This window comes from Pleurodeles waltl, chromosome 1_2, assembly GCF_031143425.1.
Source record: "Pleurodeles waltl isolate 20211129_DDA chromosome 1_2, aPleWal1.hap1.20221129, whole genome shotgun sequence".
Classification (NCBI taxonomy): domain Eukaryota; kingdom Metazoa; phylum Chordata; class Amphibia; order Caudata; family Salamandridae; genus Pleurodeles; species Pleurodeles waltl.
In genome coordinates, this window is record NC_090437.1 from 425,852,644 (window position 1) to 425,873,342 (window position 20,699).

The 20,699-nt window shown below is 46.9% G+C and overlaps 1 long non-coding RNA gene across 1 annotated transcript in view; it reads left to right on the forward strand.

Annotated features, from left to right (window-relative positions):
• Positions 1-20,699, forward strand: part of LOC138300781 (uncharacterized) — a 148,497-nt gene that overhangs the window by 77,936 nt on the left and 49,862 nt on the right. Inside the window, exons 2-3 of the long non-coding RNA XR_011205004.1 lie at positions 16,674-16,919; positions 17,459-17,581. This is a non-coding gene — a long non-coding RNA (uncharacterized lncRNA). The remainder of the gene's footprint in view (positions 1-16,673; positions 16,920-17,458; positions 17,582-20,699) is intronic.

A 20,699-nucleotide genomic window follows, 5' to 3' on the forward strand; every position in this document is an offset into this window, starting at 1 on the left:
GGGTTGTGGTGGTGGGAGATTTGGTGTTTTTCTTTGGACAAGTGGCATCACTTGCCCAATGGCCTTTTACTTTACATAAAGAACACCAAGGCTTTTTCTGATTGTGAGAAGAGGATTTGGACCCACCACCCCCAAATGATTATTGTGGGCCTGATGAAGATTCAGAATGTTTTTTTATATTTGTCCCCACCCATGTCAGAGGATTACCATCCTTCTTCTTGCCATCCTTGTCACCCCCTGTATGAACCTTTCTGTTCACTCTTGTTCTGACCCATTTGTCTTCCTTCTTTCCCAATTCTTGGGGAGAGGTCAGATCAGAGTCTATTAAGTGCTGGTGCAACACATCAGACTCGCAATTGTTACAAAATATGCTCTCACAGGGTTAGATTGTACAGGCTTTGATAGTCAGTCACCTTACTGCCATGTAACCAGCCCTCCAAGGCCTTCACTGAACAGTCTACAAAATCTGTCAAGTCTTGAGAGGACTCTTTTCTGGTGTCTCTGAACTGAATCCTGTATTGTTCAGTGGTTAAGCCAAATCCATCCAAGAGTGCATCCTTCAAAACATTGTAGTTATTAGCATCACTTTCTCTGACAGTAAGGAGCCTATCCCTACCCTTACCAGTGAAAGATGGCCACAAGATAGCAAACCACTGCCTTTGAGGGACCAACTGTACCATACAGGTCCTCTGAAGTACAGAAAACCACTTGTTAATGTCATCCCCCTCCTTGTAAGGGAGGACTATTTCTGCAGGTTTCTGGAATCTTGCTCTCCAACAGGATTACTATCAAAAACACTGTTGCTGCCACCATGGGGAACTAACCCCAACCTCTGCCTTTCCCTTTCCACATCCAGAGCTTCCCTGTCTAAGGCCAGCTGCTGCTGTTTAAGCTTCAGCCTGGCCTCTTCCAACCTCAGCTTTCTGAGTTCCCTTTCCATTAAGTTATCCTCAGGGTGGGAGGCTTGGGAATTGTGAGACACAGAAGAAGTGTGGGAATTGGCACAGAGAGACCTGTCCCTAACTGACTGGACTCTAGTAACCTGAACTTTAGGTGTGAAAGGTGCCCTACTAGTGTGTGACCCACTCCCACTACCAGTGTCACTAGATGGCCTGTTAGCTGACAAGTCCTTGGAAGAACCCTCCCCAGCATCCTCAGGGGACTCCTCTGAGTCTTGCTGGGTACCCCCCTCCTCTACCTCCTGATCCTGGGATGGGCCAGACTGGTTCTGGTCACTTTCTAGGAGATGGCTAAGGAGAAGATCTTTTGTAGGATTCTTACCAATGGCTAAACCTCTTTTAATGAAGAGACCCCTTTAAAGTTTAGATTCCCATATGTTGCCTGGACAACTGTGGGAGTAAGTTGTACTGCAGACATGATAGAAAGGGTTTAGTACAAAAGAAAAAAAAAGTTTAGAAACTTTTAAAGAAAAGAGAAAAACGTTTTAAAACTTTTCAAAACTTTTGGAAACATTTCTAGAACTTTTTAGAAAGTTTAAAGAAGGAAGGTTAAACTGTTTAGGTTGACTGTGTATATTCTGAAGTATTTGGTATATGTTTTTCTTATGAAAAGCACCAATGCCAAAGTGGTAAAGCAGTTACAAGTACTTATCCCACCGCTGCACCACCAATGTAGGAGGCTGGCCTGGCTTATAGTGCGTACCTTGTGGTACTTACACCTTGTGCCAGGTCCAGTTATCCCTTATTAGTAGATTAGTAGTGTTCTAGCAGCTTAGGCTGATAGAGGTAGCTATAGCAGAGCAGCCTAGGCTGAATTAGGAGACATGCAAAGCTCCTACTATACCACTTATAGCAGATAGCACTATATTATAAGAAACACAATACTCAGAGTTACTAAAAATAAAGGTACTTTATTTTAGTGACAATATGCCAAAAGTATCTCAAAGGATATACTCCCTTAGGAGGTAAGTAAAACACACAAAATATACACACAAACCAAAATCAAGTAAGTAAACAGTTAGAAAAGTAGTGCAAACACTGTAGAACACAATAGAATGCAATGGGAGACAATAGGCCTAGGGGCAACACAAACCATATACTCCAAAAGTGGAATGCGAACCACGAATGGACCCCAGGCCTAGTGTAGTGTGTAGAGGGTCACTGGGAGTGTAAAAAAACACTAAGGGTGTCCAAGATACCCCACCCCAAGACCCTGAAAAGTAGGAGTAAAGTTACCCTACTACCCCAGAAAGACAGTAAAGTCGAGATAGGGGATTCTGCAAAGGCAACACAACAACTGACTGCCAAGCACTGAAGATGGATTCCTGGACCTGAGGACCTGCAAAGGAAGGGGACCAAGTCCAAGAGTCACGCAAGTGTCCAGTGTGGCAGGAGCCCACTAAGCCCCGGATGAAGGTGCAAAAGGGCTGCCTCTGGATGGAAGAAGCCAAAGATTCTGCAACAACGGAAGGAGTCAGAAACTTCTCCTTTGGTCAGAAGATGTCCCACGGCGTCCTGGAGGATGCAGAGTTGTTTCCACGCAGAAAGACCACAAACAAGCCTTGCTAGCTGCAAGAGTCGCTGTTGAAGATAATGGATGCTGCCCGGTCTCAGGACGGACCAGGAGGTTTCCCCTTGGAGGAGGTGACAGAGGGGACGCTCAGCAACAGAAAGAGCCCATGCAAAAGCAGGCATCACCCGCCGAAGCACCTGAAGAGCCATTAAAAAAATCTGAGCATGGCGGTCATCTCAACACAACAAAAGAGGGCCCCACGAAGCCGATGGTCAACTCAGCAAGTTGAGCAATGCAGGACAGAGTGCTGGGGACCTGGGCTGTGCTGTGCACGAAGGAATCCTTGCAAAAGTGCACAGAAGCCCGAGCAGCTGCAGATCACGCAGCACACAGGATTATTGTCTGGCGTTGGAAGGCAAGGACTCACCTCCACCAAATTTGGACAGAAGGACCACTGGACTGCCGGGGTCACTTGGATCCAGCTCCTGTGTTCCAGGGTCCACGCTCGTCAAGATGAGAGGTGACCCAGATGACCGGTGATGCAGAAGTTTGGTGCCTGCGTTAGCAGGGGGAAGATTCTGTCAACCCACAGGAGATTTCTTCTTGGCTTCCAGTGCAGGTTGAAGGCAGACAGCCCTCAGAGCATGCACCACCAGGTAACAGTCAAGAAAGCTGGCAGGAATAGGCGCTACAATGTTGCTGGTAGTCGTCTTGCTACTTTGTTGCAGTTTTGCAGGCATCCTGGAGCATTCAGCGGTCGATCCTTGGCAGAAGTTGAAGAGAGAGGTGCAGAGGAACTCTGGTGAGCTCTTGCATTCGTTATCTGGTGAGAAACCCACAGGAGAGACCCTAAAGAGCCCTCAGAGGAGGATTGGCTATCTAACCAGGTAAGAGCCTATCAGGAGGGGTCTCTGACTTCAGCTGCTGGCACTGGCCACTCAGAGTTCTCCATTGTGCCCTCACACCTCTACATTCAAGATGGCAGAGGTCTGGGACACACTGGAGGAGCTCTGGGCACCACCCCTGAGGTGGTGATGGACAGGGGAGTGGTCACGCCCCTTTCCTTTGTCCAGTTTCACACCAGAGCAGGGACTGGGGGATCCCTGAACTGGTGTAGACTGGCTTATGCAAGGAGGGCACCATCTGTGCCCTTCAATGCATTTCCAGAGGCTGGGGGAGGCTACTCCTCCCCATCCCTTAACACCTATTTCCAAAGGGAGAGGGTGTAACACCTTCTCTCATAGGAAATCCTTTGTTTTGCATTCCTGGGACTGGGCTTCCCAGACCCCAGGAGGGCAGAAACCTGTCTGATGGTTGGCAGCAGCGGTAGCTGCAGAGAAAACCCCAGAGGGCTGGTTTGGCAGTACCCGGGGTCCATGCTGGAGCCCCGGGGATGCATGGGATTGGCACCCCAATACCAGATTTGGATTGGGGGGACAATTCCATGATCTTAGACATGTTACATGTCCATGTTCGGAGTTACCATTGTGAAGCTACACATAAGTATTGACCTATATGTAGTTCACGCGTGTAATAGTGCCCCGCACTCACAAAGTCCGGGGAAATTGCCCTGAACAATGTGGGGACACCTTGGCTAGTGCTAGGGTGCCCTCACACTTTGTAACTTTGCACCTAACCTTCACTAGATGAGGGTTAGACATATAGGTGACTTATAAGTTATATAAGTGCAGTGTAAAAGGGCTGTAAAATAACATATGAGTTATTTCACTCAGGCTGCAGTGGCAGTCCTGTGTAAGAATTATCTGAACTCCCTATGGGTGGGAAAAGAAGTGCTGCAGCCCATAGGGATCTCCTGGAACCCCAATACCCTGGGTACCCAGGTACCATATACTAGGGAATTATAAGGGTGTTCCAGTGTGCCTATCAGAATTGGTGAAAATGGTCACTAGCCTCCAGTGACAAATTTAAGAGCATAAACACTGAGGTTCTGGTTAGCAGAGCTTCAGTGATACAGTTAGGCACCACAGGGAACACAAATAGGTCACAAACTATGAGCACTGGGGTCCTGGCTAGCAGGATCCCAGTGACACAGGCAAAAACAAACAGACACACAAGTAAAAATGGGGGTAACATGCCAGGCAAGATGGTACTTTCCTACACTTGGTAAGTGAGGGATGAACATAGGCATTTATTATGCCTCATCAGAGTAGACAACATGCATGTTGGAAACTATTGATGTGTTCCAACATTTCTAGAGGCATACATATGTTGATATCAGAAGCTAGGAATGTTTCAACCTTGTTAATGTTCTTTGAGTGGAAGGAGGCCACACAGCATTGTCCATGGGCATACTGTTGTAGGCATTATCCAATGGGCAATGGTAGCCTATTCACATGTACATACTTGACAGATATATATCAACATCATGTATCATTGGAAAGGTTAAGGGAAGAACCAACATTGCAAATTGTTATGTATTCCTGCATTTACAATGAAAGATGTGGCAAATGAGTCCTGGCTGTTTGGGAGACTAATGTTGGCTTGGATACCTATGTGGTGCTTGTGTGGTAACTCACATACACATGTGAGTAGTGACGTAAGTGTAACTGGGCTTGGGGCATGCATCATGGTAGGTGTACCTGTCATGTTAGCAACACATGTGCTTTGGCCCACAGAATACTTGTCTGAAAGTTGTAGGGCTTGGCATGTCTGATGTGTGTGTAGTGATGTATTCACTCAGTCAGTGGGCCAAAGATGAACTAATTGCATGATGAGGTAGGCCTGATTGTCATCTTACAGCACAGTATAGTTGTTCATAATTCGGGTACACTCTGACTGACGTCTTGTGGTAGTGTAGGACATAGGTCAGAGGCAATTTGATCCTTACTTGACAAAAAGATGTTAGTTGTCTGAAGACCAATGACATAGATGACTTAGTACACTATGGGGGTCATTCTGACCCTGGCGGCCGGTGGCCGCCAGGGCCACCGACCACGGGAGCACCGCCAACAGGCTGGCGGTGCTCCCACGAGCATTCTGACCGCGGCGGTTCAGCCGCGGTCAGAAGCGGCAAGTCGGCGGGCTCCCGCCGACTTACCGCTGCTCGGGGGAATCCTTCATGGTGGCGGAGCGCGCTCCGCCGCCATGAGGATTCTGACAGCCCCTACCGCCATCCTGTTCATGGCGGGAAACCTGCCGTGCCCATGCCAATGGCATGGGCACGGCAGGGGCCCCCGTAAGAGGGCCCGCAAAGTATTTCAGTGTCTGCCATGCAGACACTGAAATACGCGACGGGTGCAAACTGCACCCGTCGCACCCCTGCAACTACGCCAGCTCAATTCTGGGGCATTTCCTCTGGGCCTCTTTTGGAGAGCGCCCGCCGGCCCAGAGGAAATGTTAGAATGGCCGCCGCGGTCTTGTGACCGCGGTGCGGTCATTTGGCGGCGGAACCTTGGCGGACGGCCTCCGCCGTCCGCCAAGGTTAAAATCAGGCCCTATGTTTTTCAATCCAAGCTACATCATGATTGGTGCATGTATGTGTTACAAGTGTCCTGACTCCTTTACCTTAACTAGCAATGCATGGCAATTTGAGGTCTTACAGGTTTGAATAGGTCCATTGTGTATGGTTATAAATATGTGAAACAAAGTAGGTTTGGCTTGTTTAAACCAGGTTTGCTTGCCCTTACTTTTTAACATGTGTCATAGCCTGGTATATGATATCAGGTTAAAATAATTTGTATATGTTGAGTATGTGTTCATGATTAGTCTTGAGCAATTTCACTTTCCGAAACTATTGTTTCATTGGTGCTTTGCCATGTTGTTGTGGATAGGAAACTTGTACAATTTGGCAAAGTCACCTTGTAATGGTTTGGTTAGTGTGATTGATATACTTCACTCATGGTATTATAGGTGTCAGTTAGGTAGCTTAGCTGGTATTTGACAATGTTCATATTGAGGGACATCCATCAAAATTTGTAGTGACATGATGTTGGCACTTTACTGGCACTACCTGGGGGGATTGGTGGCCAGGATGGAATGTGACTTATATGTACTGTATGATGGAAGTGTTATCTTGTGCATGTGATGACCAAACTTGACGTTCTGTTTTTCAGCATCAGCACCGGCAGGCGAAGGAGACAGGGCACAGCCAAGTGGAAAGCTTATGGCCATGGGACCTCCAGTCATGAGAACACCAACAGTGAGGGATCCAGTGGCCTAAAGGACGAGGGGAGTGCCATGTGGAAACCAGATTCAGTATATCTTCTTTGGAATCATCCTCAGTGGCCACTCCCTAGTGGTGGTGGACCCATCGGGGACCAGTCCAGTAACATCGCTGTCCACCACCCCCATTCTATCCCCCCCCTTCCTGTAGCTCCCGACCCAGTTATCCCTGCCCACCCATCAAAGAGGGTGGGCATCTCCTTTGCACAGGCACCTTTGCCCAAGCCCCTGTTAGCCCTGCTGCCCTCATTGAGGAGGCTATTGACCTCCTGATGTCGATCTCTGTCGGTCAGTCGACTATCAGGAATGCCATCCAGCGACTGGCAACTCAAATACAATAGAGCAATGCGTTCCTGGAGGGCATTCATGGTGCACTGGCAGACCTACAGAGATCATTTCAGCATCTGGCCTCCCCACTGACCGCAGCCGGTCAAACTTTGTCTACCATTCCCCCTCTACCTTCCTCTTCCCAGTCCAAATCCCCCCTTCCCCAACCCAGCCAAAGCACAGAAACAGACAAGCATACATCCATTTCAACATCCAAGGGGAGCACAGACAAACAGAAGAACCACAAGACATACCACAGGCATGTACATACAGAAATTCCACCTGCAGACACAATAACAGTCACAACTTGCCCTGGTACCCCCACCACCAGCAACATCACAGACACAACACCTGGCACACCTGCAGACGCCACACCAATATTCAGTGATCCAGCTACCACACCTATCCTACCCGCAGACATCACCTCAGCAGACCCTCAGACATCCACCCCAGTCACCATACCCACAGACACTACAACCACTGTCATGCCTACATGTAGCACATCTACCATACCTGCAGTCACCACCCCAACAGACAGAACCATGGCATCCCCTAGCACCTCTACCCCATCAGCCCAAGAAACATAAACTCCCACACCTTACCCACACAACAGACACCCACTACCCATAGGCACACCTCCCTCAAACACACACCCAAATCATCCACACGGATGCATCATACAACCACTCTCTCACCCTCCACACCCAAACTCCCTTCAGATGACCGTCCTCTTTTGTCCAAAATAACTTTCCTTTCCAAGTTTGACCTTTTCCCTACTACTCCTCTCCCTGTGACAATTCTAAAATGCCTGTTTCCCTCCCCAAGTCCATTCCTTCCACCTCAAAGGCCTTCTCTATCCCCCCCTGCCAGCATCCACACCCCTCCCCTAGCAAGAAGAAATCTACCCCTCCCAAACAGATCCATCCCCTCCCAAGCCCAAGCCTAAACCCTCCACTCCCAAGCCTAAACCCAAAACCCCCCTCCCCATCACCCCCAAGGACCTCTGAGGTACCTGCCTGCCCCCTTGATGCCCCTACCTGTGGAGGTTAGATGGCAGTTATGTGTCAAGTGGGGCACCATGTTGTACATTTGGTGCTGTTTGCAGCAGCTATTGACTGACCAATGGCCTTGGACATTGTTTTTAAATAACATATTTCACATAAATGTTAAACCAATCAGTCATTGGTTTTAACGTTCCATCTTTGTCCAGCCTTTCCTTTCCTAGGTTTGAGTTGTTCACGGCTGACATTGGTTGTGTGGTAGTACTTGTGTGTGTATTGCTTGATGGTCCCAGTATTTTCTGAGCAATCTGTGAGGTTGTGTGCAGTGCTTTTATCCCCCAGGGATTATTTGTGTTTTGTATGATGGGGATATGCATGTAGCTGATTTGTTTTCATGGATGTGTGTTGTGTTAGTATTGATATGTGTTTTTTGTAATGCTGTGGTTTTGTGTGTTTGCCCTGTTTGAGTCTGCGTGTATTGTGCGTGGTATAATAAGGTCAGTGTACTGTGTGTGAGTATGATGTCTATGTCGATTGCTAGGTTGTATAATGGTGTAATTGTGAGTGTCACATCACAGATGGTTACATATTGTGTTGTATGTGTGTGTGGAGTTCCTGGTCAGTGTCAGTTGTGAGGGTTTGACATGTGTACATATTTCTGTGGTTGTGGTGTTGTTGTTACAGCTTCGTTTGCTGTATGTAAATTGGTGGGGCTGCCCCTGTGCTGTGTTGCTGTGCAGAAGTGTGTGTCCTTGATGTGTGGTGTGTGTGTGCAGGCTGCACTGTGTGCGCAGTGTATGTGTAAGTGTGTTTGTTGCTGTGTGTGTGTGTGTGTGTGTCACTGTACTGTTATGTATGAGTATAGCCCTCCCACCCCCCCATGGTATGTTATGTAACAGTTGTAATTTGTTCATTTTACAAATTTAATAGGTGAGGATGTGTATTTACGGTTGTTGTTGTCCTCGTCGGTGATTATTCAGTTGTCTTTCAGTGAGCAAGAGCAGCGGGATGACGTCTAGTAGTGGTTCTATGGTGGCTCCGGACAAGTATGGGTTCCTGGAGGTGAGTGTCTCCTTTTATTCTGTTTCTTTCCGCCTTGTATTCTGTGGTGGTCCAACCGCAGCGGTTATGTTGGCGGTGTGCAACCTTGAAATGAGTCTGGCAGGAACATGGTCTCTGCCGGAATGATGGTGGCTCTACTCGACCGCAGCAGTTTAGCCACATTGGTGGTTCTCGCATGCTTTGGCAGGATCCTGTGTGCATCACCGCCAATGTCCTAATTTGGCAGTCTTCTCTGCCAGCCTGTTGGCAGTCTGACTGCCACTGTCAACATGGTGGGCCTCGGACCGCCAAACTCGGAACGAGGCCCATTGTCCTGATAAATAGGCAAAAATGGATATGGTTGATGTCATAAGCTAGAGCATACCAATAGCTTGCAAAAGGAAGCCCACTTCATGTAATGCAACACCCAGACAAATGTCAGTACAATTGTCCCTGATCACATGGTCATTATAATCCAGCGCTACTGCATCTAGTTATATGACACAAACAAATGTCATTGATGTGCCACAGGCACTTTGGCCTACAATGAGAGAACACATTATCAGTTACAAACAGTTGAGACAAAAATAGTGTTTAGCCAGTATGGAGGGGAACTGACATGGCTTTGGAATTTTTAATGACCACATGATGACACACATGAAGCATCATGGCCAACACACAACAATAAACAAGTCTGACGGAGTCTTTTGCACGTTAATCCTATTACTGTGCAAGCTGTCTCGATGCAGGACTTCTACACCCAAAGTCTGTGAAATACTTTCCCAGGAAAAGTCCATGTCCACTTTGTATGTTTGAATACCATGCTATACCTGCCAATGTCACAGCTCTGAAATGCCCAAATGAAGATCTCATGGTGAAGATACCTGAAGAAAGAACAAAACAAGGAGTATAGTTATGAAACCATACATATGACATAAGTCACATAGCAGAGGTCTGGAGAACAAAGTCCATTTGAAAAAGCTAACACAATCAAGGCAATATCATTAAAATGTGAATGTGTCAAAAGCTTCCTCATCAAATGCCCTTTGGCAGGTTTTGCCTTAGTATTATATACTCCACACATTATTTCAACTACAGGTCATTGTACAGTCAAAGTAATGACATCTCATTACATACTTACACTCACGAGAAGAAGCTGTTGATGAGATCTTGTCGCAAGTCAGCTCCTTCCTCTTCACCACTATAATCTTCATTTTGCATTCAGGATTCTCACTTGGTGACCTTGCAGGCTTCCCAATCTCTGGGATGAAAGGGACATTGCTCTGCAGCATGCCACAGTGGTCTGACACACCAGTACAGTGTGTCAGATCAGTGAGTACCAGTGAGTAGAGGAGGGCTCCCACAGTCTTGTCCAGACAGGAAAATCTGGCCTTCAGGAGCCGAAAAGCTTTCTACACTGCCAGTCGTGTCCTTCCATGGACCTTATTAAATCAGACTTTCCCTCGCTTTGAAGAATTCCTCAGCGGTGTCAACAACCAAGAATGGTTCTATATGCTGAGTCTCCTGTTTTGGAACCAGACATAAGTGCCACAATGAGTCACTCATTTCATACTTGTAGCACCTGACATTGCACACACAAAAGCAGGACAAATGTGACTTACCAACCAGCCAGGCCCTCTCTGGTTGCAGTTGTGACATAAGCAGGGGTATGGTGTGATTTCACATTCACATTAAAAAGGAATAATGGACTGAACCTGGAAACTGGGCACAGATATTTGAGATGCAGAGATCTACCAAGCAGACAACTTGCACGTTGATAGAATGGATGCGCATCCTGTTGCGATAGACTTTTTCACTGTCCCGTGGTGGCACCAAGGCAATATGCATTCTATCAATGACTCCGACCACATGTGGGAGTTGACCAAAACCATATAAGTCAGCCTTCACATTGGCTAAATCCTCACATCTGGGGAGCATGATTTAGCTGTCAATATGTTTCATCATTGCTGATGGCACATCTTTGACACACCGCTGAACATGGGTTGGGACATACCGCTAGATATGGCTACTGAATATGGGAAGAACCCTGAGGCCAGGGAGTATAATACTGCCGTAACTTCAATAATGGGTGGTATGCATGTTGGATTTGTGTTTTCAAGCATGAGATCCAGATAAAACGAACAAAATAAATGTACAATAGCTTTCCTATTGAGACTGAACCGTTTGAAGATGTGAAGTTCTTCCATTGTTTGAAGGTCTGGCAATGGACATAATACTGGAGATTTTCAATTCCTCCCTCTCTAGGGGTACCTATTTGTGAAATTAAATGGTTTGGAGCATTAGTCACTGTGTCCAAACCAAGGTACATGATGAATAGGACCAGAATCATGTGATTAAGCATTACTGACTGGAAAAACATTACTCCATTACACATCAAAGCTGTCTACAACAAAAGGACCAAAAGGGATCAAATATTTGTCTACACATGTCTACAACATGGATTTGGGCATTACCCAACTATCTAGTCATCATGTGCCCCTCAAAATTTAACAGTCTGTTCTGACCACAAAAATAGAGTCACCGGCAGTGGACAGTGCACCACTGTAGTATCCCATTTGTGACCAGCGACAAACACAACTCTGATGATTGTGTAGGAGAACCCATACGACAAAGCTGCTTTACATTTATGAGATGATCAGACATATATATTTATGTTGTGACACATTTAACAGGGCCAAACACTGTAATTGCAACCATCGAAATGGCGGATGCCTGACCTAGTTCATTGGACATTAGGTACCACCCGCAGTCGCTGATGGAAGTTGACCACCCAGTGGCAGTTTCAACTGTGGGGGACTGTGAGAAAGTAGCCTCTTTCTAGCCTTGTTACCCCCACTTTTGGCCTGTTTGTGAGTGTATGTCAGAGTGTTTTCACTGTCTCACTGGTATCCTGCTGTGCTCATAGTGAAAACCCTATGTTTTCAGTATGTTTGTTATGTGTCACTGGGACACTGCTAGTCAGGACCCCAGTGCTCATAAGTTTGTGACCTATAGGTATGTGTTCCCTGTGTGATGCCTAACTGTCTCACTGAGGATCTGCTAACCAGAACCTCAATGGTTATGCTCTCTCTTTACAAATTGTCACTTACAGGCTAGTGACCAATTTTACCAATTTACATTGGCATACTGGAACACCCTTATAATTCCCTAGTATATGGTACTGAGTTACCCAGGGTATTGGGGTTCTAGGAGATCCCTATGGGCTGCAGCATTTCTTTTGCCACCCATAGGGAGCTCTGACAATTCTTACACAGGCCTGCCACTGCAGCCTGAGTGAAATAACGTCCACGTTATTTCACAGCCATTTTACACTGCACTTAAGTAACTTATAAGTCACCTATATGTCTAACCTTTACCTGGTAAAGGTTGGGTGCTAAGTTACTTAGTGTGTGGGCACCCTGGCACTAGCCAAGGTGCCCCCACATTGTTCAGGGCCAATTCCCCGGACTTTGTGAGTGCGGGGACACCATTACACGCGTGCACTACATATAGGTCACTACCTATATGTAGCTTCACAATGGTAACTCCGACTATGGCCATGTAACATGTCTATGATCATGGAATTGCCCTCTCTATGCCATCCTGGCATAGTTGGCACAATCCCATGATCCCACAGGTCTGTAGCTCAGACCCGGGTACTGCCAAACTGCCTTTCGCGGGGTTTCACTGCAGCTGTTGCTGCTGCCAACCCCTCAGACAGGTATCTGCCCTCCTGGGGTCCAGCCAGGCCTGGCCCAGGAAGGCGGAACAAAGGACTTCCTCAGAGAGAGGGTGTTACACCCTCTCCCTTTGGAAAATGGTGTTAGGGCTGGGGAGGAGTAGCCTCCCCCAGCCTCTGGAAATGCTTTCATGGGCACAGATGGTGCCCATTTCTGCATAAGCCAGTCTACACCGGTTCAGGGACCCCTCAGCCCTGCTCTGGCGTGAAACTGGACAAAGGAAAGGGGAGTGACCACTCCCCTGACCTGCACCTCCCCTGGGAGTTGCCCAGAGCTCCTCCAGTGTGCTCCAGACCTCTGCCATCTTGGAAACAGAGGTGCTGCTGGCACACTGGACTGCTCTGAGTGGCCAGTGCCAGCAGGTGACGTCAGAGACTCCTTCTGATAGGCTCCTTCAGGTGTTGCTAGCCTATCCTCTCTCCTAAGTAGCCAAACCCTCTTTTCAGGCTATTTAGGGTCTCTGTCTTTGGGAATTCCTTAGATAACGAATGCAAGAGCTCATCCGAGTTCCTCTGCATCTCTCTCTTCACCTTCTGCCAAGGAATCGACTGCTGACCGCGCTGGAAGCCTGCAAAACTGCAACAAAGTAGCAAAGACGACTACTGCAACTCTGTAACACTGATTCTGCCGTCTTCTCGACTGCTTTCCTGGGTGGTGCATGCTGTGGGGGTAGTCTGTCTCCTCTCTGCACAAAAAGCTCCAAAGAAATCTCCCGTGGGTCGACGGAATCGTCCCCCTGCAACCGCAGGCACCAAAGAACTGCATCACCGGTACCCTGGATCTCCTCTCAGCACGACGAGCGAGGTCCCTTGAATCCAGCAACTCTGTCCAAGTGACTCCCACAGTCCAGTGACTCTTCAGTCCAAGTTTGGTGGAGGTAAGTCCTTGCCTTCCCACGCCAGACTGCATTGCTGGGAACCGCGACTTTTGCAGCTACTCCGGCTTCCGTGCACTTCCGGTGGAAATCCTTTGTGCATAGTCCAGCCTGGCTCCACGGCACTCTAACCTGCATTGCACGACCTCCTAAGTTGTCCTCCAGCGGCGTGGGACTCCTTTGTGCAACTTCGTGTGAGCACCATTTCACTCCACTTCGTAGTGCCTTTTCCGGCACTTCTGCGGGTGCTGCCTGCTTCTGAGAGGGCTACTGGACTTACTCGATGCCCCCTCTGTTCCCAGACGCAATTGGCGACATCCTGGTCCCTCCTGGGCCATAGCAGCATCCAAAAACCCTAACTGCACGATTTGCAGCTAGCAAGGCTTGTTGGCGGTCTTTCTTCAGGAAAACACTGCTGCACGACTTTACATGGCGTGAGAGATCCGTCCTCCAAAGGGGAAGTTCCTAGCCCTTGTCGTTCCTACAGAATCTTCAGCTTCTACTGTCCAGTAGCAGCTTCTTTGCACCCACAGCTGGCATTTCCTGGGCATCTGCCCATCTCCGACTTGCTTGTGACTTTTGGACTTGGTCCCCTTGTTCCACAGGTACCCTCATTTGGAAATCCATCGTTGTTGCATTGCTGATTTGTGTCTTTCCTGCAGAATTCCCCTATCACGACTTCTATGTCCTTTGGGGAACTTTAGTGCACTTTGCACTCACTTTCCAGGGTCTTGGGGTGGGCTATTTTTCTAACCCTAACTGTTTTCTTACAGTCCCAGCGACCCTCTACAAGGTCACATAGGTTTGGGGTCCATTCGTGGTTCGCATTCCACTTTTGGAGTATATGGTTTGTGTTGCCCCTATCCCTATGTGCCCCCATTGCATCCTATTGTAACTATACATTGTTTGCACTGTTTTCTAACACTATTACTGCATATTTTGGTATTGGTTACATATATCTTGTGTATATTTGCTATCCTCATACTGAGGGTACTCACTGAGATACTCTTGGCATATTGTCATAAAAATAAAGTACCTTTATTTTTAGTATATCTGTGTATTGTGTTTTCTTATGATATTGTGCATATGACACTAGTGGTACTGTAGGAGCTTCACTCGTATCCTAGTTCAGCCTAAGCTGCTCTGCTAAGCTACCATTATCTATCAGCCTATGCTGCTAGACACCCTATACACTAATAAGGGATAACTGGGCCTGGTGCAAGGTGTAAGTACCCCTTGGTACTCACTACAAGCCAGTCCAGCCTCCTACAGGGACACAGTCATAGGCTAACGTTGCTGACTGTGATGGTCATGGCCCAATGACTGTGACCATCGGCGGCAATTACAGTGTATGTGGCATACATGTACGCTGCATTTTGCTAAATCACTCACTTGATTCCTAACACTGCTGCCATCAACACCTCCACCACTTTAGTTGCTGTGTACCGCCTCTGGGAGCAATCATGCCAGGCAAGGCAGGTGAAAGGGCACTTGTTTTCTCTCCTGAGGAGCTGGAGAGGCTCGTTGAGGAAGTCTTTCCCGTTTATGGTCAGCTCTATGGCTTACCAGAGGAACAGGTAAGAACCTCATAGGCATATTTGACTCTGTTTGACACCATTCCTTTCTTCCTCATAGGCTGCAATGTGCCTTGGAGTGCCAGTGAGACTTTTCAGGGCCCCAGACACCAGCCACCATTGCTTGGTGGCTCACACATACCATCAACCGTCACTCCATGTCAGTCAGTCAAATATTTTTATTTGGTCTGTTTCAGACCATAGAAGTGCATTGTAAAACCGTAGACACAAAAAACATCACTTCATGTAATTTGGCATGTACAATTGTAGAAGCAATGAAGGACATGACTGGTAGGGTCACAGCTTTTACTCACATTGTGCATTTTCATGCCATTGATGTAGAATCATTTGGCAAAGTGCTTAGCACATGCTTGAAGGTGAAGGATCATTACCTACCTGTTGACATGCAACAGGGAGTGACTTGCAAGAATGTGGGAATCATATGTGGTTGTGTACACTCATTCATCGAAGGGAATCTGTATTTGCATGACAAAAAGGGACAACATGTTAAGGGCCTTCTACAGGTACTGGAGAATGCCTGAGCTTCTACAACATCCAATTGACTATTGGTTCTCACTTATGCAATATGAGTAGGGAACTTCCATTACTTATCAAGACAAGTCATTTCCCTTGGGCTAGTTGATTCATTGTGATGTGGATGTTTGTTTACAAATCTACCAAACATTTTGTCCAAATTCTTTCCAGTGTACTTTTCTCTGCAAGATGTGTTCTCTATCAGAGCTATTTCCATGTTACCTTCTTCCTGCTACTGTACTTCTTGCTGCAACATGGCTGGATTATTTGGCCATCATTTCTTCATGATGTGGTATTGTGTATATGAAGATTAGCTGGATGCATGGACTTGCATCTGTGAGACTCAACTTGGCATTGTCATACTATTTTGTGACAAAAGCTTACTGAGGGATGCTACATCAGCCAAACCATTCAAGGTGATAAGGTCTCATACTTGCTTGATGGGTATTGTGATTGCACAAATCCACCCATGCAATTGGAGTTGTCTGTGATCCTGATTTTCCTGTGGGCATCTGTTCACAGTTCATGTAGCATACATGCATATGGTGTAGCAAATGTTGCAGCCTCTTTGCTGCAGCTTGTGGCTGGGGCCTACTGCACATCATGGTAATGTTTTGTGATCAAAACTGTTGTTTAAGTGTGATCAGACACATGCAGTGGCCCTATTTGTCTTAGTAATTTCAAGGGCGATACCCTGAAATAGGACCCAGGATGCTTGTTTCCAGTTCAGGGAGGACCTGGCCTGGCAGCTCGGCTGGACTGTTCCATGGGGAACAGGGTCAAGACTGATTTGAATATGGCTGGGTCCAAATTGGGGTGGCATGGTGAGCAAAAGACCGATGGATTAAACCCAGATCTGTGAATGGGGGTGAGTGTTTGAAATCATTCTGCACTCCGTCCATCATTTTTTTTGTGTTTGCAATTTCAGCATCAGCACAGGGAAGCAAAGGAGACAGGGCTGAAACCAGTGGGGAAGCACCTGGCGTGGTACCTACAGTAGTGAGGCATCAGACACAGAGGGTCCCAGTAACACAGCGGGTGAGGGGAGTGCCACAGAGAACACAGGATCAACATCTTCATCTTTGGATTCTTCTTCTAGTGGCCACTACCTAGTGGTGGGAGACCCATAAGGACCTTTACCTGTTCCATCCTTGAGCCTACTCATTTTCTCAAAGTAAGTTTCCTGTTTGACCTTGCCCTTACCCCTTTGAACCTGCCCTCCCACAACCAAAAGGACTCTACCCACATCCTTACTCATCCCTTCCACGTCCAAGTCCTCCCCTGTCAACCCAGCTTCCGCCCCACCTGGAACCAGCCATACCCCTCTCACACCCAATAAGAAGCCCACCACACATAAAGTTTAACCCATCCCTCCCAAAACCAAATACGCCCATCCTAAATCAGACCACACGCCACCCGAGGGTGATCACAGAGGTGCCTGGCATGCCCACTTGATGTTCCTTCCTGTAGAGGTCCATATGGCAGTGATCAGGAACTCAAGTTGTGGTGCGCAGCAGTGTGCATGCACTGATGTATGTGGACTGGCTATTGGCCTTCAATCATAATTTGATTTCTAGTACTAAAACCAAGCTGTTTTTTGGGTACATATTTGTACTGCCAATGCTTTTCTATCTTTTTGTTGTTCCTGAGTAATTTGTGATGTATGCAACAGTTGTACTTGATTGACCTTGATTTCTGATCCTTTTTCCATAGTTAGCAACATCTGACTTTGGGAGCAGTGCTGGTATCACCAAGGAAAACAGGAGATTTTCAATGGATGGATATGTGGGTAGAAATCCAACTGGAGTGTCAATGCATTGTGTGCTGTTTGATATGGTAAGTATTACATCTTGGCTTAGCCAATGTCAACATCAATTGAGTTACATTTGCCCCATTGATGTCAATTGTACATTTGTTTCATGTGTGCAAGCTAGAGTTTTGTTTGGACACACATGGAGGGTGTTCAATTGTGCTACCTTCCTCATTTGACTGACCATGTGTCCTCTTTCATGTGTATACATTCCAGCTACTTCATTTACATGTGTGATTCATGCAGTTGTATGTGCTTTATTGACTTGCACTTTTACATTTGGCGCATAGGCGTGGCAGTTGGTTAATCGATTGGTTGTCCCTGAGATACATTGAACCCCACTAACTGTACAAATAGTGTTCTAAGGGCATGGATAGTGTGAAATTTGTCCCAGGGCAGCATCCTTCCTGAGGTCCCCCTGATGTCACAATACGTATTCTGCAGGTATTGTTTACATTGTGAGCTTAGGATATTTGCCTCACAAAATATTGTGCATCCCATTTACCTTCCCTTCTCCTGCAATGTGGGTGATATGTGTGAGTCCATTACAGGGATGTTGCATGGAAGGGGTGTTTGGGTTAAATAACATATCCATACATATGGGTTTTCAATATCACAACAGGCCATGGAACGTGAGCAATGTGTGGGTGTCAGTTCAGTTAGTAGGTGTGATATTGATGTGGTGTTGCTGCTGTGTGACACAATGCCATGTACACTTCACTGTCCCTGTAAGTGGGATTTGCACACATGTGTGGTTTTGTGGAGTGTGGTGGTGCATTGTCAGTGACCTGCCCATGGGGGGCATCATGGACCTGTGATGGGGTTATAAGTTGTGTACTACTTCGATCCAGGACACACAAATTTATACTTGGTCCATGGTGCACCCCCCATATCAGTTCCATGACGGTGCATCGATTTGCTGTTGAGTGTGGGGAAACAGGTAGGTGTTTGTCTTCTAGGCTCCTTCTAGCAGCAGCAGCAGGACGTGAAGGACTGACTCCCAGGCAGTACAGGATGTCTGAAGTGCCTTCAGGTGAGTTCCTGCCTTATATGCCTCCGTTTCCATCAGCTGAGACAGGGTGGTAGGACCACCACAGTGACATTGGCGGAAAGTAGCATCATAATATGTCTGGCAGAAACTCTAGTGGTCTGTCATTCTATAGCCTCATTGGCCTATCTCACGGCCATAGTGGTCTGCGCTGCCCGCTGGTGCCGATGGGACCAGGGTGGTCTTTCATCCATGGAACCGCATGCAATGCATCATAATACGGTGGTCCACCCACTACCAAACACATAATCAGGCCCTAAATTTGTAAGACAAGGCTTTCCTGAATCCATCACATTGTGCCTTGTCAACCAAGCTGATATTTTTCCACTGAAGGTGTCTATCCTATTTCTTTAAGTGGGCAAGAATTTTGGTCTAATAACTTCCAGCATGGGATATTTAGTTTGGAATATAGCATACAGTTTGCAAACGTTAAAGATGTGTACTTGGGCTTAAGGTAGGCTAAGTGATATCAATTGTTGAGTAGTACCAATACCACTGAGCATTACTCCAAGAGAGTTGTATTTTGTAATTGTGGTCAGTTTCTCATTGTTCAAATGTCAACAATCTCTTTGCTGCATCTTGTATCACATACTAGGGTCTTGATCTTTCCAGCATTGACAGTTCAGCAGTTCTTAACTTAAATTTATGTTTGTTAAGGCCCTTAAGCAACCTTTGCAATCCGACATGTGCATTCTACAAACACAGAGCCATTTCGATATTGGATTACTTGAATCTGCACATTCTTAAATTTGGAATGAGAGGTTTTGCACTGACCAGCCAAAATCCATATCTGCTATATGGAGGTAAAAAAAATGAAGAGTGTCAGTTTGCACCACTGTTTTAGCCCTCCCTTGGTTTAGATGCCTTCAGAGACTTGTCTCCATGGCACAGTCTAATATGGACCGATGTGTCCTCAGAATGCCCCTGACAACGTTGTCAAAGGAACCATTAAAGTCACCATTATAGAACTTAGAGACTTGTGTCACCAATTCTGAAAGAAAGAGATGAAGCACCTGAAAGGGGATGGGTGAGGACACTCTAATCCAAGGCCCAGGTGTGTGTGGGGGGTGATTGGACCTCGCTCCATTGCTTTAAAAAAATGATCTTTGTCACTGGTATTGTAGTACTGCTATGAGTACCACAATAGGGTCTCATGTGGTACTGCTTCTATGATCCTATTGAAAAATGGTACCTAAAAACAGTTAGGAAAAAAATATGTTGGTTGCCCCAAAGCAGGTCGTGTACAGGGCTTAGGTATTGGCCAAGGTCAAGCAGAAGGAGCTGGCCACTGTCCATACTTAAATACAGTTTCAGACTGTCCCCTTGCAGTCAGTAAAGGCTATGGTGGTCATTACAAACGGGCGGTCGGTGTTAAAGCGGCGGTAAAACCGCCAACAGGCTGGCAGAAAAAAATTGAATTACGACCGTGGCGGAAACCGCCAACATAGACAGCCACTTTAACACTCCGACCGCCAAGGCGATACAAACAAACACCGCGGCGGTAACCGCCAACAGACAGGCGGAGGACAATGTACCGCCCACAGAATTACAACAGTCCAATCCACCACCTTTTCCGGGGTGGATTCACCACGAACAAAAAAACTGCGGAAACTGGACTTGGAAGGGGAAACGCTCACCTCTACACATCCCACGAGGAACCTGGACGCCATGGAACCCAAGCTCCAGATTCTTCCAGCCTTCATCTTCCTGCTCCTCTACCAGGAGCACGAACACCGGCGGCGACGACCACAGTGAGTACTGCACCTACGACACAGGGGAGGGGGGAGGGAAAAAACAGTGACACACAGACGCAACATGCAAAATCCCCACCCCCACCCTCACCCACCACAACACACACACTAATACATCATGATACATTACAGTTACACCCCCCAAGCCCCCCTGGAAGAATGCAAGGACAAAAGGAAATGAGTTGAATGATTGTAATATATTCAAATACAGTAATAAAAAGTTAATACATATATTAAGATATGTACACTATAAACAAATATATACACCAAGAATACAAGTCCAAGGTATTCCACTATCATAGTCCGTGGACCACTGGGCCCAAAAGGCATGGGCGAGACCCACAC